We start from the raw sequence: 24,091 nt of genomic DNA, 5'->3' as shown, positions 1-24,091 counted from the left end.
ATTGGTATCCTTATAAAAAGAGAAAAGTTGGACATAGACACACACATACAGAGGACCATGTGAAAACATTAGAAGAAGATGGCTATCTACAAGCCAAGGAGAGAGGCCTCAAAAGAAACTAACCCTGAAAACACCTTGATCAAACTTCTAGCCTCCAGAACTGTGAAAAAATAAATTTCTATTGTTTAAACTACCTTGCCTGTGGTACTTTGTGATGTAGTGTAGCTCTAGTAAGCTACACATTAAAGAGGACACAGACTAAATCTCAGGTATCCTCAGTCTTTACTGAATACTCTTTGTACTGCTTCCCTAAAAGATTTACTAATTAAGGGGATAATTACTTAAATAGAAAAATAAATAGAAGACAATTAGCAATAACACAATGAAGGGATAATTAGTTTAAGATGGCTTCCGGTTAGATACAAGTTTAGCCAACATAGACATGAATAAATAACTGTAAATATTCGTGGTTAACTTAGGTGGTAGAACTCACTTAGCAAAAACTGAGAATGTCATTTGAATTCTGGACTATTTAAATAGAACTGGATTCCAAACATGGAATGAACTTTGCAGAATTTAACAAATTATTAATAGAAATATAAGTAAAGAGAGTTCAAAAATAATATACAAATAGACATACTAAAAGTATGATCCTCATAATAGTTATCAGAGCTAGTGGTAAAGCCCTTAAGCCTGAAAGGACAAGGATATTTGCAATGTCAGTCATATTACAGAACATCCTCTTGCTTTATTACCCTGCGATACTTTTCTATTCCTACATGCTGCAGTGGTGTATGCCTTATGCTGTAAGCCCTACCAGCCATCTTGAATCACAGATATACTGAATAAATATTTGCTTAATAAATACATGATAATAAAAGCATAAAAATACCATTAGTTTTCAGATGAAATCATGCTCCTAGAGGGCACACCTACCAGAGCCTGCCAAAAGGGAAGAGGAAGGAGAAAGAAAAGGAAATGAAGAAAAGGAGAGGAGACACAATGAAACATATGAAAAGAAAGAAGAAAGAAAGAAAAAGAAAGAAAGAAAGAAAGAAAGAAAGAAAGAAAGAAAGAAAGAAAGAGAGAGAGAGAGAGAGAGAGAGAGAGAGAGAGAGAGAGGGAGGGAGGGAGGGAGGGAAGGAGGTAGGGAGGGAGGCAGGCAGGAAGGAAGGAAAAGAGAGAGAGAGAGAGAGAGAGAAAGAAAAGGAAAAGAAAAGAAAATTCTGTCTTTCCAGCAGGGACATGAGAAGTAGGAGAGAAAACAAAACCAACTTACTGAGAGTCAGTCACGACTCCAGAGCCGTGAATCTAGTGTTCAGTGGTTTTCTTTTGAAATTGTGCTGAAACTTGAACTAACTTGTGCTTCCACATCTGTGGCTATTGTTCAACTCTCTAAGCATGCCTCTGCAGACAATATTTATTTATAGGCCTTTTGTGACCTTTATGTTTGAAATTAAGTCTCCTTATAGCTCTTTCGGGTTAAAGTACCATTTAGTTTAAATAACACCAAACATTTCAAAATAATAGCTTCCATCCCACAAGCAGCCCCTTATTGATTAATTCACTGAACCAATGTAATTCTCTTCTCATAAAAATATTTTATTTTGACATTTTAATGTATGTAAATACTATAAATTACTAATGGCTACTAGAAAAAAATTAGGATACAGAAAAATATGTTTGTTATTTTAGAACCTGAAGTAAACACCATATGAAAGACACAAATAAGTATTTTCATTTAAATCCATTATGTAGTTACAAAAGACAGTTAAAGACCTTGCATAAGCTGTGCAACTTAGTTTCACCTCTTAAAAGCACTGCAGCGTTAGTATTATACTTGATTTTCCTTTTGGTAAATATTGAGATTGCAATTCTCAATTAGCATTTGAAATAAAAATGATACTAAATGCTCTAAATGTTCAGGCTCCTTCTCAAATCTTCTCTGTGAATTGTGCTAAGAATTCACACTTAGATATTATGGGAAATCAATTTATAAAGGAGTAGTCTTTATTTCACTTAGATGAACTAATTTCATTTAAAATGAATGTATTTGAAAAGTTGCTCAGAAAATACTGTTATCTATTACATATAAAAAAGAATATATTGTCTTTCAATAGGTTAATGCAAGAAAATTGTTATAAAATCTGCTGAATGAATGACTATATATTGATAATAACACTATTAAAAACTAGTTTGATTATAAATAAATTATGTAGCAAACTGGCAGATAACAATTTTCTGGATTTCTTGAGATTTTTCATTATTAATGACTACTTTTGGCTAAGCAAATCTACTAACACAATTATGTTCTGAAATAAGATCTTCCTTTTTGGTTGTTTTGTCTTTTAAAATATGTTTTAAAAGGCAAGTAACATTAAAATAAATAAAATGCATGAGTAAGTAAAAAATCATATAAATATTTATAAAAACAAAGCAACATGAGAATTTTGTAAAATAATAACAACTGAAATGCAAATAAACATCTAGAAAAGTCAAAGTAGTTGTTTGTGTAAAGCCCAGTGTTTTTAATTAAACCAACACATTTTGTTGTGGACATAAACACTGCTTCCTGCAAGTAAAATGACAATTAAAAATTTAAAAATGCTTTCATAAGAGAAACACAAAGATCTTTTAGCTTGTTATCGCTAGCAGTTGCTTCATTTAAAATTTGAATGCACTTGTTCTTTTTCAACTAGAGACTATAAACTGGAATGTAGGGGCTTTTTAAATACCTCTCATAGACTGCATGGTTAATAAACATTTGAGTAACTAAAAGGATTAACTACGCACAATTTAATGCTGTTAATTAATAGAAATGGTAATATCCATGAAATCTTCCCCAGCATAATTGGTCATGGTTATCCAGTGACCCTGGCACCCTCTTACCTCCCTATGTAATCACTGGAAATTAGAGTAGCCTAAAACTCTGGCTACGGTTTACAGAGAATTGGGTTCATCCCAGCTCTATCCTGTCTGCCAATATGAGCAAGTTCTTTAATTCTGCAGTTTCAACTCTTTTGGGGTTACACAGGGAACGCAAAGGGATACAGCAGGATATGTTTATTTTCTGAGAGAAATACAGTAGTACTCAACATCTGCCAAAATCTAGGCAATTATGAGCTCAAGGTAGTTTGTAATTTCAATGTCAGATCACACTACTTTATTTTCTATGACCAGTATTTGCTGAAGCTGGGCCCTCTGTGTATGCTGTGATTTAAAACTGGAATTTTGGTGGTAAATACACAATAGAATATACAGATGTCAAATTATAATGTACACCTGAAAATTATATAATTGTATTAACCAATGTTAACCCCAATAAACTTAATTTTAAAAAAAGTAAAATGCGAAGATCAGTGTAGAACAATAAATGAGATTGGTGTGTCCCATTAGTAACTAATTGACATTATTTAAGAAACAAATTAAAATATTATTTTTCTTTCAATTTCTGTGTATGTTTTTCAAACAGCTACTAAGTTGCTAGGACATAAACACAAGTTGTTTGGACCTGTAACTACTTAATAAATAAAACTATTTGGCATTTATTTTGACCTAAAAGCCTTGAAAAAAATAATTAATCACTAAGAGCACTGTGCCAGGGGAACTCTAATTTACTCTGGGAAGTAATAAGTGGGTATGAGGAAGGGATAGGGCTGTCTACAGACAGAATTATGATCATCTTCTATAATAACGATATTACTGCTGCAGTAAGCCACACACACATACACAAAAAAACAGTCTCCATCTGAGAATTTAAAAGCCCAGTCCTGTGGAATAATTACACACTTGTTTTAGTGTTAAATCATCTCCCTTCTTCCCACCTGGGGCAGGGCCAGAGATCAGTGAACACCGTTCTTAATCTGCTCACCTTTCCCACTACTCTCCGACTCCCCTAGGCTTATGAAGATTCCTGATGCATCCAAGGTGGAATCAAAAGAGAAAAGGATGAGGGAAAGGGCACAGTCTGGCATCTCATCATAAGACTTTCCCTCGTGGGGGGGCTCTTGTAGGTCCCTCAGAGATTCCCATCACTAGAGATCTTTAATCTTTAGGTTTAAAGAGAGCAAATGCAGTCTTTAAAAGGTCACTTAGTTTCCCTCAGCTCACAACAGCCCAGAGTTCACCACCAGCACCCCTGGTAAAATCTGATACAGGATTTAATATAAGGTCATACTTGCTTTCTTTGCATTCAGCTCATCTTTAGTTTGTGGAAATATCCATGTAATCCTTGGCCATCTGTTTGTGGGAAACTAGTTATATCCTATATGCAGTCTCTGCCTCTCTATTGTCCCGCCCCTTCCCCTTGAGGGTATTTTTTACAGATCCTCACAAACTCTCCTCTCACTTTATCCTTTAAGAGTTTCAAAATGGGTAAGGGGTTTAAAGAGTTGGGGAACCAGTTTTCAACTACTGTCCATGTAAAAATGTCTCAGGCACACTTTCTGATTTTAAAATCTTTTTATTATGCAAAGTTTCAAATAAACAGAATAGTTTAACGAACTTCAATGACCGATCAACCTCTTTTGTCAATTACCCATTTATGGTCAGTCACATATATTTTCCACCCTATCCCACTCCACCAGATTATTTTGAGGCAAATCCTTCATCATATCATTTCATCCATAAATATATCAATATGGGTCTGTTTTAGTTTTCTATTGCCGAGTAACAAGTTACCACAAACTTAGCGTATTAAAACAATACCCATTTATTATTTCACAGTTCTGTTATCAGAATCCAGTTGGATTTGACCCAGTTCTTTGTTCATGGTCTTACAAATTACATAATTTCTTTATTCAATCATCTGTTGATGGGCAAATCAAGATGCTTTATTCAATCATCTGTTGATGGGCAAATCAAGATGCTGGCCAGGCTGGGCTTTCATGTGGAGGCTTGGGGTTGGGGATAGTGGCATATCCACTTCCCAGCTCATGCATGTGGTTGGCAGAATCCAGTTCCTTACAGCTGTAGGAGACACTGCTGACTGTCAGTGTCTCCTCTCCTTCCTCTGAGAGCTGCCTGCATTCCCTCTGTCTTTCCATCTTCAAATCAGCAATAACATCCTTCTCGTGTTTCAATTCTCTTTGAGATCTACTTTTTTCTTCCTGTCCTGCTGACCAGCTGAAGAAAGATCTCTGCTTTTAAAGGCACTTGTGACTACATTGGACTCACCTGAAAATTCTATATGAGCTTCTTAAGGTTAACTGTTTAGTAACCTTATTACACCTACAAAGTCCCTCTTGCTATATAAGGTAACATTCATAGGTATGAGATCTCTTCACATTCAGAGTTTGTGGGATTAGGATATTTTGGGGATGGTCATGTTAGAATCAGTGAGAAAGAAATAGAGGAAACTGATTTTCTATACCACACTCCACCTCCACCTGGGTCCCAACACTCCCACTCAACATTTCTGAGAAAATGTATTTTATAGTTGCTGATAAACATAGTATAACTGATAAACAGCCACGGATTTAACTACATTAAATGAGAAACAGTAATGAGATAGTGTAAACTTTGATTTGGCATGTGGGAGGAAACAGAATTAAGAGAAAAAAATAAAACCAAAGAAAGACTCATCGCTATTTTAAGAAGAGAGCAAGGATTACCAGATTGGCATAACCCATGCTCCTGCCCGGCCCCAACACTGACTCTAAATACTGTATGCATATGATTTAAGTACTAGCTCCCAAACAGGTTTATACATGGTGAAATAATTGTGTGGAGTAGCTTATTTCAGGCTTCAGAGAGAAAAAATATATTTTTGTGCCACTGCAGTGACCCTTCTGTTCCTCTTGTCATTTCTGATTCCCTCCCATATCACAGCAAAGTTTTCTAAACCAATATGGAATCAAAACTTAGTCACACTATTGAATTAATCTGTTGTGGGTCCACTTCTACAGGAGAACTGTACAGTTTGGCCTTTTTCATCTCTATTCCTTTCAACAACGATTTGCTTGCCTTGCAGTGATCATAAACCTTTGCCTACCATAGGATAAACCCAGAACCATAATTCCCTTTGTCTCTTTTAAAACTTATCTGTTTTGATCTTTCAATCAATTTTCCTAGTATATCTGAGACACTAATTCATGTAGCTGATATTAGTTTAATGTATTATTTATTCTCAGCTACCACGTTAACATTTTAACAAGAGCCAGCAATGTCTTAACCCAAAGCTGAAATAAACAAAGAAAAGGTTGATTCTGGAAATATGTTGAAGCAGAGAGTTCATTATCTTTGTTTCTAGTTTGGTCAAGTCTATTTAAAAATGCATTTCCCTTTTTTTTAATGACTGAGTAATATTCCATTGTATATATGAACCATAATTTATTTATTCAATCATCTGTTGATGGGCATTTAGGCTGATTCTGTATCTTGGCTATTGTAAATTGTGCTGCCATGAATATCGGGATGCATAGATCTTTACAAATTATTGTTTTGATTTTCTTTAGATAAATACCTAGAAGTGCAATTGCTGGGCCAAAAGGTATAACCATTTTTAATTCTTTGAGAAACCTCCATATCGTTTTCCACAGTGGCTGTACCAATTTGCAGTCCTACCATTTGCAACGACATGGATGGACCTAGAGGTCATTATGCTGAGTGAAATAAGTCAGACAGAGAAAGAGAAATACCACATGATTTCACTTATATGTGGAATTTAAGGAATAAAAAGAACAAACTAATCAAAAACAGACTCACAAATATAGAGGACAATTTGGTGACGGACAGAGGGAAGGGAGGTTGGAGGGCTGGGAGAATGGGGTGAAGGGTTAAAGAAGTACAATTTAGTAGTTAATAGTTGGTCACGGGGATGGGGAGCACAGCATAAGAAATGCAGTTAGTATTAATATGTTGGCTACGTGGAGGGCCAGGGGAGGGAGGGAGCAATTGGGAGGGGGGTCATTTTATGAACTATATAGATGTCTAACCAATGCACTATACACTTGAAACTAATTTAAATAAATAAGTTTTTTAAAAATACATTTCCCTGAACTGTAGCTGAGGGATTTTCATGTTTTGCCAAATATAATTTAAAAAATATTGTTCACAATAGCATCTTCCTGCATTTATTCGTTTATTCTTTCACTTTTAAATAAGTTCCTTAGTAAAGCCAGACATGACATAACAGATTAGCATGCAAAAAAAAAAAAAAAAAAAAAATGGGGAGGCCCCAGAATTCACAGTTTAGTAAGAAAAAAAGCAAACCTATAAGGTTAACACAGGTTGGGACACAAGATTTTGAGATTAAGAGCCTCAGGTTCAATGTCTGAAAAAAATTTTCAGAACAAGTTTATTCAGTTCTATAGATTTATGACACATAATGAATAGGGAACAAAGTTTTCCTCAGTCCACAAGTTCTATTCATGTAGAAAGAAGAAAGTCTACTCAATTGTTCTCTTTCTATCAGATTGCCAATTTTTGTACTGTTGGATTGATTAAATTCAATGTTTAAAAACTCCAAAAAAATCACTTCTCAGCCTTTTGGGTAACATCAAGTGTAGTATCTATTCTTATCAGTTTAACATCTCTAAAAATATTTGAATAAAAGAGGCCAAATACACAGATGATTGTGAGCGATTTAAATTCCAATGGGTTTTGCTTCCCTTTCTGTGTTGCTTTTTTATGAGATTAAATTAAAACTTCTGTGAGTACTGTTTGCAGTTCTCAAAAAATATATCTCCTGTTAACCTTGACTTTCTTGCTAGTTTTCAGATTGACTTTTGTCAGTATATTTCTCATGTATACATCATGAAAGACAAACACCTACTTTGTTATTTACTCGTTTATGTTTTGAAATGTTTACCAGCCTCTTAAAAAAAGAAAAGAAAAAAAAGACTTTCTTCCTAAGCCCTCTCTTTGATCAACTCCTGACCATGTGCTCTATTAAAAACCTTTGTCTCCTAACTGCAGTCTTCTCTTCAGTGTCTTCCAAATCAATGTCAGCAAGTTGTTATTCATCACTTCAAAGATGCCCAGTAGACATTAGGCTCTGTAAAGAAATGGGAGGAAAAAAGTAATTTCTTTTAAAAATATCTTTTTTTTTTTTTTTAGGTGAGGCAACTCTTGGTTGACCTCACAGATTGCAAAGACCTTGTCAGTTTATAATTCCTTATTTTTTTTTTATGCCTACAGCACCTGGTCTTCCTAGGTGGCCTTCCATCCAAGTACTAACTAGGCCCGACCCTGCTTAGCTTCAGAAATCAGACCAGATTGGGCTTGTTCAGGGTAGCATGGCCATTGATTTAAAAATATCTTAAATCTTATTGAAGTAAAAGAAAATATACTCATGAAATACATGTATTTTTAGAAAACGAATGAATGCAATAAAATGCTGATTGTGTAATTCTAACAGCAAATGTAAGAGGAGTTGAGAAGAGGGAGAGAGAACCATCCTCATCTTGAAATGGATTTGGAATAATGCTACACAGGCTAATCAAAGACAATGGGATATAATTTGTGCAGAATTAGAAAGATATCATAAGAGTGGCAGCTATACAAGGTCTTAGGAAGATGATTTATTATTAGTTTTAAGTTAATGTATAATTAAAAAAACATATAGCAAGAACTTCCTGTGTGCCTGATACTGTGATGTACTGAGCTAACTAAGCAAATAGATGTGGAATTGTCAACACAGAACTTACAGTCTAGTTGGAGAATCAGATATTAAATAAAAATTACTGGTAATTAATAATAAACCTAAGTATACTAAGTTACATGAAGGAGTATAAGATGGTCGGGGACTGTATATTTGAGAGTCCTAGTGAAGGCCAGTGTACCTGAGAAGAGAAGAGTGGGAGAGTAGCCAAACATGAGCCTGGAGCATCTGTCAAGGTGCTAATCTTTCTTGTATATTTTATAATTTATTCTAATGACAACAGGCAACTCTTTTGGAAATTGGACACAGGGATAATCTGTTTAGGTTTGCATAATGCTAAGATGAAGTTAGACCACTGAATTTTGATAAGCAGATTCCAGTCCCATCCTCTCTCCCTGGCCATTAACTTCCTCTATTACTTGGGCCTAGGCCTCATCATTGTAAAATGAGATAATGTTACATAAATTAGATGAGATTATATATGTAAAAGTGTAATATAAAGTGAAATTTAGTGTGTACACATGTATGTAATAGCCACTACTTTTTCTCTCATTAAACACCATTTCATCAGCCAAAACATGCCTGTATCATACAGGGTCAAATGCCTTTTCACTGAGTACACACACACACACACACACACACACACACACACACACACACACACAGAAATACAAGTTTCAGAATCCTTTCCTCCAAAGGTTAGCTTCCTCCAGTTGATTTGGGAAAGTAGATCTTTATCTCACATCCATACCTGGCTCTTTCTCTACTGCAACAGTCCCCAAACTTTTTGGCACCAGGGACCAGTGCTCCCATGAGAACCGAATGCCTGATGATCTGAGGTAGAGCTGGGAAGTGATGCTAGCACTGGGGAGCAGCTGCAAATACAAATGAAGCTTTGCTCTCTCACCCACTACTCACTTCCAGCAGTACAGGCCAGTTCCTAACAGACCATGGACTGGTATCGGTCTGCAGGCCTGGGGCTGGGAACCCCTGCTCTAGTGGACACAGTACTACAGAGTCACTGTTGAAAACTAATTCTATAAAATGTGTTCTTTTTTTTTTCACTACTTTAATCACACCTCAGCTGGCCCAGAATCCTGCAGTGGACAGAGAAGAAGCCCACGTTTAGGTCTTCAATGCTAGCACTCAGCATTACATGTTAATCTCTCAGTTACTACTCTCAGAGCTCTTCTGCCAATTCGAGTGGCTGAGACTTCAGAGAGAGTCATCTCAGCCACACACTGTTCTTAATCCAACTATTGCCCCACATTCTTCTGGCCCTTGGTGCTGCAGTTCTGTCAACAATACCAATTCCCCTTCTTTCATGAGAAAATCTTTGTGGGTCTTTTTTTTTTTTTTGGAGCCTATATCTGTATCATGTACTATTCTCTTTTATTTCATTAAAGTCATTTGAATTTGGGGGGAATTTAATCTATACGATGTGATTCATTTCCACACAAATCATGAAAAAACATTATTGAATGTTTGATGTATTTTTAGGATTGTTTTTATACTTTTATAGTTCTTTCATGTTTTTTTCCTGCCAGTTAAACTTATCCACCTTGAAAAGTTCTATAGCATTGAATTTCAAAAAGAAAGAGATTCAGAGTTCAATTAATCACTTTCCACCAGTGAGTTTCCTTGGCCATGATACCAAGATACAAATCTTCTTCCCAGAAGCACTTTCTGCAAAGAAAGGGGTATTTTTGAGGCAGAAGCTTCTCTAAGCCGAAAAATTAATTTCTCATGCATTAATTGTCCATGCATTAAACCTATAGTTGTCTAATCCCACATCCCAGTGTCTTAAATATTTTGCATACCACCTTTTAAAAAAAAATTAGTTTACTTCTTTAAAACTATATCAATCTCAACCATATATATAGATCTACTACTTTAATTCTATCTTGTGTCAAAATCCAGTTCTGTATGCTCTATATTCCCTTTTGGAGTAACTTTATTAAGGGCATGAGGTCTTCAGTTTTTTTAAGCCTCTTCAGTAGTTGTTAATCTATGTTAAATTTGGCAGAACTATTTTGGCAAGGAACTACTTTTGTGGCCTACTTAGCAGCATCTATTTTGAAGTTTTCTGAAGGAACAAACCTACTATCTTCCACCTAAGTATTATCTCCCCAGTTCTTCTAGTTTCTCCATCTGTCCAAATAGAAATGACAGTTTCTTGGACATCCAAATCTATAAAATGCAAGAGAAGTTTCTTTCACTGAGGGATGACAAATCTGCCTGATGACATTCATTACTCAGCAGAAAAGAGTAATCGTGTCTTTTCATCTCTTACAAATGGCTCCTGTTTTTGCATATGTGAGATACATACAGCTGCTGGTGAGGGTGTTGGTTTTGTGACATAGCGTTCGTGCTAAGGGATTTACCTGTTTTCCATGTCATTTGAGTCCCAAGGAAGATTTCTGGATACATTCCCTAGCATGGGTGATGAATTCCCCTTGTTACTGTTTTCTGGGTAACAACACTTTCATTATTCTCTCTACGTTTAATGTTATTCGTCCAGCTGGGCTGATGTACTGCTGATGAAGTGATGTTCACAGTTCTGAGAATTTCATTTATAATTTAAAGGGTCAGAAATAACTGATTTTCTCAATGCGGTTTCAGATGCCATTTGTTTTTCAACAGTCACAAAACCTAGTATTTCCATTTTGATATACAGATAAATTAGAAATGGAAACATTTAAAACATGTTAGACAAATTAATGAAGATAAATCTGGGATGGTCTATTAGGGGGAAAAAAGACACAATAGTCGTACCCTTACACACAGGGATTATGTTCTAAGACCCCCAGTGGATGTCTGAAACCACAGATAGTACCCAACCCTATATATACTATGTTTTTCCCCTTATACACCAATAGCTTTTCACTGAAAGGAAGTACTTTATGGCTCCTCTTTGTCATGTCTAAATTTCCAGCATCACTACTATTGATCTTTGAGACCATTATTGAATAAAATAAGGGTTATATTGACACAAGCACTATAATACTGCAGTGACCAAAATGAAAAACAAGACATCTACTAAGTGACTAACTGAAAGGTAGTGTATACGGTGGGGATACACTGCACAAGTATGATTCACTTACTGAGTGAGATGAAGTGGGATGGCATGAGACTTCATCATGCTACTCAGAACAGTGCACAATTTAAAATTTATGAATTGTTTACTTTTGGAATTTTCCATTTAACATTTTCAGACCGTGGTTGACCTCTGGTAACTGAAGCAAAATCACAAATAAGGGGGGACTATTGTACTTAGTGAACAAATTCCTGCTTTCTTGAGATTAACAACTTGGGAAATACTTTTTCATAAGTGTTGTTGAACCAGTGAGTTTTCAGTCCTATACATCTGCATTCTTCAGGAACATATTCTGAACACTCCCGCCCCCACGAAAATCTTCAAACTTCTTTGCTGTTACTGAAGTGTTCTCTTTCTTTAGCCTACATAAAATTACCTTTCTATCTCCATTCAATTACTTTCCCAGTTTAATGTCTGTTTAGTCTGATTAATTCATCAAGTCATTATGCAACAGTTCATGACTTAGCATTATATGGATTTGCAGGATGAGACAGGGACCAGTAGAGATGAACAGACTTCGCTTTCTTTTTTCTGGGAAAACCAAAAGGTTCAAAAGGCTACTCAGACAACCAGGCCTCACCTCCAGAATCTGAGGTGAGATCTAGATAGCAGTTATACTCAAAATTTCAGCAGCATGGGAGGTCTGTGCTTCTAACCCTTGCATTGTTCTAAGGTCAACTGTATATGTATCTTTAATTATTTTATTGAGGCATAATATACATTGAAAAAGCCCCCAAATCACAAATATATATCAAAATAAATTATTAAAATGGAAACACATTTGTGTAACCCAAACACAGACATAGGATATAACCAGCACCCAAGACATAGCCACCCTTATATCTTTCTAATATCTACCTCCACCTGATAGCCAAAAGGCAAACACTGTCCTGAATTCTACCAAAGACTTTTTGCCTATTTTTAAATATAAACTAATAGAATTAGACAATTATTCAAAGTTATGGAATGAGATTCATCTTTATTGAGTAAAACTGTAGATTCTTCATATTAATTTGTTAGAATATTACATTAAATAAATATTCCACAATCTGTTTATCCATTCTACTACTCATGGCCCTTTGGATTGTTCCCAATTTCAGGTTAATATAAGCAATGCTTCTATGGCCTTGTCTCTGGGATGCATTTCTGCTGCTAACTACCTAGCAATAGAATTTGTGGATATTATGTTCACATTTATTCTGCTTTGCTTTTCACTGGCAAATAAAAGATTTCCAAAGGACTTGTACCAATATATAATCCCTCCAACAGAGTTTGAGAATTCTAGGTATTCTGTAACCTCACTAGAACCAAATATATCAGTCTTTTAAAGTTCATCCATTTCAAGAGTTGTTATCTGGCTTACTGGCATCTTTTACGGTTTTTAATTTTCATTTTGTTAAATTCTAATAAGGTTGAGCAGCTTTTCACGTTTATTGATTGGAATATCTTATCTAGAGTACCTGATCGAGTCTTTTGTCTATTTTTTTCCTAAGAGATTTTCTTTTCTCTCTCTTTTTTGTTTATTGATATGTAGAAGTTCTTTAAATAAGCTCTATATAAACAGATTGTTAGTTATATCCATTGCAAATGTCTTTTTTATATTCTGGATTAACACTTTCAATGTTGTTTGGTAAACACAAGTTCTTAGTAAAGTCCAAAGTATTAACATTCCTTTCCTGGTTGGTGCTTTCTGTGTCCTAATTATTAAATATTTCTGTACCTGAAGTTCATAAAGACATTCACCTATGTTATCTTTTTGAAATTAATTTTTTAATTAAATTTATTGGAGTGACATTGGTTAATAAAATTATATAGATTTCAAGTTTACAATTCAATCTGTATATTACATTCTGTGTTTACTACCCAGGTTAAATTTCCTTCCATCACCATATATATTTGACCACCTTTACCCTTATTACCTACCTCCCCCTTCCTCCTTTTCCTCTGGTAGCTACTAAACTGTTGTCTGTGTCTATGACTTTTTTTTGTCTTCTTCATTTGTTGCTTCCAGTTTTATATCCCATATATGAGTGATATCATACAGTTTTCAACTTTTTCAGTCTGACTTAGTTTGCTTCGTATAAAAATCTCAAGATCCATCTATGTTGTAGCAAATGACAGTATTTCATCTTTTCTTATGGCTGAGTGATTTTCCAATTGTATATATTCCAGTATATTGTATATATTCCAGACATTTGCAATGGATATAACTAACAATCTGTTTATATATTCCAGTATATATACAATTGGAATATATACATCTTCTTTATCCAGTCATTTGTCAAAGGACGTTTCAGTTGTTTCTACGTCTTGGCCACCATGAATAATGCTGCAAAGAACATCAGGGTTCATATATCTTTAGGAATAAATGTTTTAAATTTTTGGGTAGATACCCAGAAGATGGATTGCTGGGTCAGAATTATCTTTCTAATCTGTCATCTTCCCAATTAAGGTTACTCTTCACTTATAGTTTACTCAATAAACAATTTTATTAACCAAGTAGAGGACTTTGGTTCAATGTAATATTAACCTCAGAGGATTCAAATTTATCTCAAATCTGGTAAACAATTTCTGAGTTAGTATTACGAAGAAGACTGGAGAAAGAATCAAATCCTCAGGTATCTTTTTGCCTCCAGACAATTTTATAGACCATTTGTTAACTATCTTTCTAGGAAGATTTTCTAATAATCATTTTTTGCATTAATCTATATCTTAAATCCATTGTGATCAAAGAACATAATTTGTGTAGGTCAATTCCTTGCTTTGTGGATCAGAATATTATCAGTTTGGGTAAATTTTAAGAGCAATTAATTAATATATCTAGACTACAGTTTATTCTATATATGTCAATTAAGTCAAATTTTTTTAATTTTTGTTTAGATATTCTATGCTATTCGTGATTGCTTATCTCTCTTTATTCTACTAAACATGAAGACAAGTTATTACAATATTCTAACATAATCATGGATTTGACTATGTCTCTACTTATTTCTGACTATGACTCTACTTACTTTCACTTTACAGATGTTATTAGGTATATACCCATTTAGAGGTGTAATATATTTCTCATAAATTGACTCATTTATCATCGTGAAATGTATTTCTTGCCGTAAAGTTTATTTTTTACAGCAGTAGTGAAAACTGATTTATTTTGATTAGTTTTTGTCTGGTATGAATAAAGAACTAAAAGCCAGTCAACTGAGATATCTGGGAATATGACCTTTTCATGATACTGCTCTTGAGATGTAATCATTTGAGATTAATGTTGAAATTAAACTATATGACATATCAAGTCAATTTACCTGGTATCAGAATATTGTGAAAGTCTCATTGATGAATTCACATGCACTCCCAATACATATAAAAAGTAAGTGACAGATGAAGGAGGTACTATTCCTGAGCTGAAATGGTGTACACTCACCTCACTCTCATCTCTTGTAACTGAAGGCATCTTGTATGGTGAAAGGGACTGCAAACTGTGTTTGAGATGTTACAAGTTTTCTCAGTACAATTGCTGTTGGGCAGGTGTTTGGTTCCCTTTCTTTTCCCTTACTTACAGTTTAGTAATCAGGCATTGAGACTGTATTGAATATAATTACTGTTACATTTTTAACCAACCATATTATTATTTATTTTTTATTTAGAATCTTGTTCAATATTCCTTTTTCCTTTTTTTTATCAATTTTTTTTAAGTTTTAAGATGGATTTTTTTGGCTAGCTTTTATTGATATGTACTTTTACCAAATTTTTTTTTACACTAGAAATTATAACATACACTCTTGGCTTGTTGAGATCTGACATAACATAATTTTACCCCTAACGAGACAATGTAAGGATATCAGAACAATTTAACTTTATGTGCCTTCGTTCCAACGTTCTGTGGTATTGTCTTTAAGTTGAATTCTATCTGTCTGTCTATCTATCCATCTATCTATCTATCTATCTATCTATCTATCTATCTATCTATCTATCTACCTACCTACCTACCTACCTATCTGTCCACCTACTTACATAGTCTATTTGTCCATCTATCTACCAGATTACTGTCTATCCACCTATTTTTATTTTAAATAGTCTATGTACATATTTCTGGAATCATTTCATCTTTATTTTAATTATGTATCTCCCTTCTTCCACTTAAGATTATGTGTTTCTTGCCTCCATTTTTTTCTGTATTTTTATTTCATTTACTTTATATTTTTTTGCTAACAAATATTCTCAGTTTTGGTTTTGCTGAAAATGTCTTTCAAAAATTTTAAAAGTTTTTTAAAGGTAAAACTCCAATTGTCTTTAGAATTCCTTTTTTTTTCTGTTGTAAATTCTCAGTTTTCTTGCTTCTTCAACAGTATTATGACATTTATTTTTGGACTGTTTTTATGAATTCCTCTTTGTTTTTTCATAACAACATTATAATAGTTTTACCTTAGTATGGTTTTCTTTGTATTCATTTTGTTTGAATTCTACAATGTTTTTTGAATCTTTGCTTGATATCTTTCTTTGCTATTACAATTCTAAGTAATTATCACTTCCAATATTTATTCTTACCCTTTATCTCTCTTGTTGCTTTCTGAGTCCCTTTAATTATATTCTTTTTAAAAAAACATTTATTTCTCTCTTCAAACTGGACACTTTTTTCTGACCTGTCATTTAACTCTAATTCTTTTTCTAAAAATGTCTAATCTAGCATTAAATACACTGAATCAGTCTGTGACTAATCAGGAGACAGAAACTACATAGCAATTTAAATAATGCTATTTAACATAAGGAATTATTAAGCTATGATAGGAGAGTAACTGTAAAGATGAAAAGAAAATTGTAAATGTTCCCTGGAGCTCAGAGAGGGTGCCTAAGGAAAGGCAAATTTGGAATGGAGATTCAGAGATTCAGACTCCATTGGAATTGGTGTGGCTAAAACCCACTGGAAGGAGAATAAATTCACTTGATTGCTCTATGAGAGTGGTTCCTCCTTCACGGGGCAAACAGAAACAACTGTGTGGAACACAGGCTGACAGATGAGCATGTACAGGGAGTGAGGGCAAACTGCACCCCTGGAACAGGAAGCTGGAGAGGTCTCCTTCTGCAGGAACCTAGTGTACTCCTGTGTCAGCTTGGACTGGAGTGACATGAGAGGTGAAGACAAGGCAATCGCCTCACTAGATGGCCATCACTACGTTGGCTCTGGCATGGGCATGGATAGGGCTAAGAAGAAACTGTCAGGCTAGCAACTTAGGCAAGGGCCCCCAGATCTACTGCCATTTCCCCTTGTGAGAGGTGCCGCACTTAGCACTGGAGAAACTGCACAGGCCAAGACATGGAGAGAAAAAAAACAACCTCACTCTTCTGGAATCTAGCATGACCTGCCCTAAAGCCAGGAAGAGTGGACATTCCCTTTTCTAGAGTCTATTCAGCACTCAAGGTGCTGACTTGCAAAAGAGAAGTATTTATAAAACTCATCTTCATTATCACAGATCAGTCTCCAAAAAAGTGAATTAGAACTAAGAGTCAAAAAATTAATAACTGGAACACATATTCAATAAGTTCTTAATTCTAGAAATTGTATTCTTTAGATATCACTTGACTATTTTTATAACTTGTTTTTTTTTAATATTTGTGAATCTATTAATTATAGTTATTTTAAACCTGATACATGATAACACTAAGGTCTTATCTCACATTAATCTGTTTTTATTGCCTGATATTGCATGTGTTGTTTGCTCGAGTATTATCCTCTACAAGCCCCATTATTTTGACGGGCTGACAAATAATTTTAAAAATTTAGAGATCTTGAGGGTCTTGATATTGTTCTCTTCCTTCAGAGAAAATTTAATTTTGCTCCTTACATGAAGCCCAGTTAGGAGAATTAACAATCCCAAATCTCCTAACTTCAGAGATTCATACTATTCATAGCTTTGCTTATTTCCTGTAAGGTATTATTTAATTATAGTCCACGTATGCTCCTATAGTATGGTCACCAGAATAATGGCCCCCAAAGATGTGCTTGGAAACCGATTATGTTATATTCATGGCTGAGGACAATTACAGTTGTTAATCAACAGACCTTAAGATAAGAAGAGATTGTCTGGATAGGATCGATCTAATTACAAGTTTCCTTATAGTAGAAGAGGAAGGCAGAAGACTTAGTGTCAGAGTGATACAGTGTATAAAAGACTGACTCAATTACTGCTGGCTTGAAAGATGGAAGAGAACCACAAACCAAGTGTGGACCACCACTTGGAACTAGACAAGGCAAGCAGACAATCAAAAAAGGTTCTCCTCTAGAGCCTCCAGAAAGGAATTTCTTGATTTTAGCCCAATGAGACACATTTGGAATTTCTGGCATCCACAATAGCAAAATAATATAATTTTTATATATTTCAAGGCATTAAGTTTGTGGTAATTTTTAACATCAGCAATAGAATACTAATACATAGAACGTAGATATTTATGGTTCCAACTAAAATCCCAAGATGTTTATTAAGATACCTCTATTTTGGTGGCCCCTGAATTCTTTTTTATGTGAGATTACTGAATGTTCTATTTCGTGACTCAGTCTCTTAGATAACATTTTAGGAAATGAAGAATGACTTAAGCAACTAAATATAAACAAACCAGAATCTAATTATCTCTATAGTCTTCTCTCCTCTATCAGAACGTGAGTCCATATATCTTAGTTTCTTTGTGCCTGATGGCTTGCTAACACTAAAATAATATTTTTTTTAAAAATAACCCAGCTCTTCTAGCCATTCTCATTTAGTGAGTTATTTTAAAATAATCTAGTTTCATAATGTCAGAAACAGAATTCAACAGATGAAATATGTTGAGCATGTTTTATACCTCAAAATTATTTTCCCATGTAATGTTTCATGTGTTTTTACAATCCTTATGTAAGGACTGCTGGTCTATTATGACTTTCATTATATAGACAAGAAAACTGAGGATCAGGGAAAGCAAGAAACTTGGCTCACAAACTAACAAATATTCTCAGTTTTGGTCTGTGAAATGAGAAATCAAAGCCTCCCTGAAAATGCTGGACGATTTGGCTGTTATTTCTCCGTGTACATTTAGCATCTCTAGGAGAAATCTTAGCTATTGCTTGGAGCATTTTCTGAGGCCTAATTTTAAACCTCAATTATCTAATATCTACCAGAACTTTCTTTCCATGCATCTGCCTGCTTTTCTTTCTGCTCATTCATTTATATAATTATGAGTTATACAATTATATGAGCAAGCTGTTCCCTGCCTTAAGAATCTGTGGTAGACAAGAAACTTTCATTCATGCCGTGACCCGAAGTTCATCTTAAATTTGACTTGGCATGGGATCCTCAGTTCAAGCCCTCCAGTATTTTTTTTACCTTAATTATTTTGAACATATCCTTCAGGTATTTTGTCTCATTCCAGGCTTGCCTTAGTCTTTTCATTTGTAAAAGTAACACCTTGGGATTCATTCTTCCTGTTCTGTAGCAGAAATGTGTGAGGGCACATTTTAGAGAGAGTGGGGCTTTTATGGAGTGGGGAGGGAGAGAATGTATTACTAAAGACAACCAAAAAAGAAGGACAACCTGCTGTTAAAAGTGCAGCTTATTCAAGGCAAAGCCAATTGACATGTGAGATAAAAAACATTTCCTGGGGTTTTATAACATCTGTTGCTGACAGCCACAGTGCCCAGTTTATCAACAATCAGTTGAGAATTTCCACTTAGAAATATGAAAAATAGATTTTTTTTCTCTTTAAATTGGGAGTTTAGCAAGGAGATCTGAAGAGGAAATGAAGATGTCTAGGAGATTAGTATTTCAGATTGCAACATGAATAGGTTAAGCTAGTGGTACCTCCCTATCTTTACCTGTAAGCAACCCTTTCGTGGGGAGCTTTGTATGCTATAGAAGAGTATTGGTTTCTTTTATTGGTGTTATCATGAGTGGAGCTACAATGCTTCCATTTCAAAGAGAAAGAGATAACAAGAAAGCAGACCCAGGATAGTAGAAGGAACATTTACCAATAAACTCCAGAATAAAACAGAAAAATTGTTATGTAGTAAATTAAGGTACTGCGCATTTAATTTCATTCAGAAATGCTTTAACTGAAAATCAAGATGATGGAACAAATGATCACTGTTTTCAGCTAATTAAATTCTTTTGGATTAAAAATCAAAATCATATAGTAAGATTTAATATTTTTTCACCAGTCATCCTCACTGTGCAAGGAACTATTGTTAGGCACTGGAGAGTTAAATATGTGGCTTGTCTATTTGCATGATAATTTTCAAAACTAAATTATGTTTTGGTACTGAGAACTGAAGTTAAGTTCCTCTCTTCTGTTTATTCTGCTTACAATTCTGAAACAAGCCATGAAGCCATGTTTTCTTGGTTTGTTTTTGCTGAACAATGCTGAAATCAGGGGTGGAGTAATTAGCTATTTGCTTTAGGAAATACCTGTTACTGGAAAATAAAACTATGAACAAACTAAACAGTTTTTATTTTAATCAAGAGTAACAGCTTTTTTGTCAATAATTACTTTAAATACTCACCTTGTCATTTCTGCCATTCCAAAATTGTTTTGTTATAAATTCTACCTCATCTACTTTCAAACCACTTTTTGTGAGGGGTTAATTAGCCTGGCATCTATCACTCAGAAAACGAAGTAATTTCTCTTCTCCTTTTAAGGGACTAAATGTAAACTGTAGCTGTGCTTTTAGGCATCTTAAAATTATATTTAGTGGAAACTCAAAAATTGTGAGTAAAAGTTGAGATATTGCCTGAGCCTGGGAAGACAGGGACTACCAGACATATAATGTGGCGATTCTCCTTTAAGTCCATGATATTATATATTTCATCTACCTTGCCTTTGGTTTTCTCCTTGAACTTTCAATTACATGTCTTGCTTTTTCAGTTCATTCCAACTTTTTCCAAGATTGAGAATAAGTGTTTAGTGTAGGAACAGCATATTGGAAAACTAAAAATGGATACTAACCAAGAATAAATCTTAAAAGGAAATACACTAATTATATATATGTTTCAACTACTGAGTTCTGAATCTATTTGATTCCAAGTTTAGTTCTACACAGATTTTGTGGGTAGTTGTGTATTGCATGAGTTAGAAAGTGAAACACTAAACTTGTGGAACATTACTTTAGAGAAGAAATATGTAGCAAGAAGGCAGCTACCAGAGACAAACTGAATATCTCACCATTTGCCTAGAGAGAGCCTTGCCCCATTAATAACTCTCACTGCTTTTTCAAGATAAGCTTCCACATAATGGTTAAGACATTGTTTGTTTTAATAATATTAATAAGCAATAAACATATTCTATACATGCACACTTTCATACTTATAGTTTTTTTAAATTTTAAAACACTCTTTCCCTCATATCATAAATATACTCGAACTTACATGTGTCTTCAAGTTCCTATAAAAATAATCTTGCCAATCCTGGAAAAAAATATTTATGTTAATGTAGGCCTCAGTGCCAAGCACGCGTTAATCGTGACGTGTGACAAAGGTATCTGCTTCTGAGATTATTGCTTGAATTCAGTTATTTGCACAACAATCACCATGTACAATTGAATTATAACTTAGATTTGCATTTCATCATCACTGAAAATATTTTACCAAAATTTGTAAAAAGAAAGCAAATTAGTGTCACTGGAAGAATAACCAACTCACAAAATATTTTATAAAGCAAAAACCAAATATTTCATAGAACTTAGGAAGAAAAGACACCTGACACTATGGAATCTTTTGTCATTAAAACACTTATAAAATTGTTTCCAGACACATGCCAGGTATTGCAGTTAAAGGCCATTGTAACTGTCAGACCTTTCAGAGCAGATCGAACATTTGCAGGACTGGAGAGACTGACATGACCTACTCTTCACACAGAGAAAGAGAAATAGAACGGCATTGAAATCTGTCAAAAGATCTCAGTGGCCTCTATTTTCAGTGATAAATATTTCAATTTAGGAAAAAAAAAACTATTATTTTATTCAAATTAGAAATGTAAATAAAATCTCAATCTTCATCATCTTACCACAAGAATTTTTCTGGTATGAAAAATGGGTCACAATCACAATCAACTAAAAAAGCAGTATGTCCCCATGATGCCATGCAAAACAGTCAAGAATAAAAAATGAGTTCATTTTAGAACTTGAATGTAAAGAAATCTTAGATACTAAAAAATTTTAGATTCTAGGATATGATATTAAAATTTTTAATGATATTTTTTGTGTAAATAGATGATGTTGGCTTACTGGATAATTTTTTTTTATTAATTTTTAGTGTAAATTTTTTTCCTGGAAGAGTTGTTAACAAAACAATGATATTTTCTAATATTATAGACATTTTAGAATCAAGAAAATACAAAAACATTTTTAAATAATTATCTTAAATTCTCCTCCTAGAATATGTCAAATTGATTGAAATGGTGTTGAAACTGTAAAAAAAAATATGGAAATATATCAATGCATGATCATGCCTCAGAATATAAAGCCTGTAATTGATCTTGGGTATCATATTGTATACATGCTTATTTTCACAAATAAACTAAGGGCATCAAAATAACTCCCCAAGTTTTAAGACATTGCCTTAGGTCCCAAGATTAGCATCACACATTAGAGCAAGACACATATCAGATGTTAAGCCAGTACAGACCTTAGACCACTCAGGGAAATAACTACAGAGTCAGACTTAAACCTTACTTTTGAGCCAAAATTCTTTTTACTATAGATCCTGGGTCATCATTGCAAGCTGTCACTGCAACAGAATGATAATGTCAGCAGAGATGGGGCAGAACCTACCTTTGATACCGTTTTGAAAGCAGCAAAACCTATTTGGTAAAACAGTCGATGTCGTTTTCCACTGTGATGTGTCCCATCTCAGGACCTTCCTGGAGCACAGCGCCACCTTGAGGGAGTTTAGTACCAGGAGCCCGTGCTGATCTTCAGGCAACTACCAGCTCCCCTGGTTACATAGTCTCACTCTTATTGGTCATAATACAGCATATGTTCACTTAGGACACTCCAAAGAGTCGGCCTAGGTTGAAACAAGATCTAGGCCAGAGAGAGAAGGGAGAAGGGAGAAAAAAGAAGAGAGAACTTTAAGATGTCTTGAGTTGCACAGCCTTGTTTACCAGATTAATAAGAAATATTTTCAGGGCAGTATCCCTCATTTATAAAAAAAGCTTTCAGGGCATTGTATCCAACAAAATGTGTGCTGTTGACCTGGGGCTTTATTAGTCTCAAGTAGAGAATGCTGTGGGTTCTACAGGAAGACAGAAAGGATAAGACTAAGCTGTAAACCAAAAGTCTCAGATCTTCCAATTACCGGCTACATAGACTTGGACAATATCCTCTTTACATTTTTAATGTTGACATCAATAAAATTAGAATTAAGAAAAAGCAAGCTACCTAGTTCCAAAGGTTGCCATGCAAGTAAACATAGACAAAAACAATAATAGCAGTAACTGTCATGGCCCTTGACATTCATTAAATCATAGCACTGTGTGTCCCCTTTCTACAAATGACAAAACTAGGGCTACATGAGCATGCAGTGAGTTCAAACTGTAGGTTATCTGGCTCTGAATTCCTCATTCTTCCTTTTCTCTTCCCCTGCCTCCTAATATTGCCTATGAAAATACTTAGCCAACTATAAAGTCTGTAGTAATACCAAATGAGATTTTAGTTTTATAAACTACATTAAAGGTCTAATTAATCCACTTGGGTTTTTCTCTCTCTCTCCTGATAAAATGTATCATTACTAGAAGCTAATTTCAAAGTCATAGTTATTATTTTTTTTAATACCTACAGCACCTGGTATTCCTAGGTGGTCTCCCATCCAAGTATTAACCAGGCCCTACCCTGCTTAGCTTCTGAGATCAGACCAAATTAGGCGCATTCTGGGTGGCATGGCTGTAGACTTATAGTCATTAATTTTGGTGTACGTTTCAGTGGTAGATTTTTCATTACTGGGAAGGAAAATGTGATACAGCAGGAGGACCATTTGTCCAGCTGTGGCAGTACGTCCCTGTTACACCACTCTTCACAAGATTGCCAATCTTCTAAAGCTGAGATAAAATTCGCACATAAAATTCACCATTGTAACCATTAAAACATGTACAATTTAGTGGTGTTTAGTACATTCACAATGTTATGCAATTATTGCCACCATATAATTCCAGAACATTTTCAACAACCCCCCCAAAAAACCCTGTAGCCATAAAGCAATCACTCACCACTACCCCCTCTCAGACACTGGAAATCACTAATCTCCTTCTGTGTCTACAGATAGGCCTAATTTAGACATAGTATAGCTATGTAATTATAACGTGAACTTTGTGTATGACTTCTCTCACTTAACATAATGTTTCCAAAGTGAATCAATGTAGTAGCATGCATCAGAACT

General features: G+C 34.6%; 2 pseudogenes; one reads left to right on the top strand and one right to left on the bottom strand.

Moving 5' to 3' along the window:
• The first annotated feature begins 7,472 nt into the window (after positions 1–7,472).
• On the top strand, positions 7,473–7,628 carry LOC111745519 (annotated as a pseudogene).
• A 15,859-nt stretch (positions 7,629–23,487) lies between these two features.
• On the bottom strand, positions 23,488–23,606 carry LOC111745500 (annotated as a pseudogene).
• Positions 23,607–24,091: the final 485 nt, after the last annotated feature.

Source organism: Pteropus vampyrus, unplaced genomic scaffold, assembly GCF_000151845.1.
Source record: "Pteropus vampyrus isolate Shadow unplaced genomic scaffold, Pvam_2.0 Scaffold156, whole genome shotgun sequence".
Taxonomy (NCBI): domain Eukaryota; kingdom Metazoa; phylum Chordata; class Mammalia; order Chiroptera; family Pteropodidae; genus Pteropus; species Pteropus vampyrus.
The sequence above is the reverse complement of the archived record's forward strand: the minus strand, read 5'-3'. Positions and strand labels throughout refer to the sequence as shown.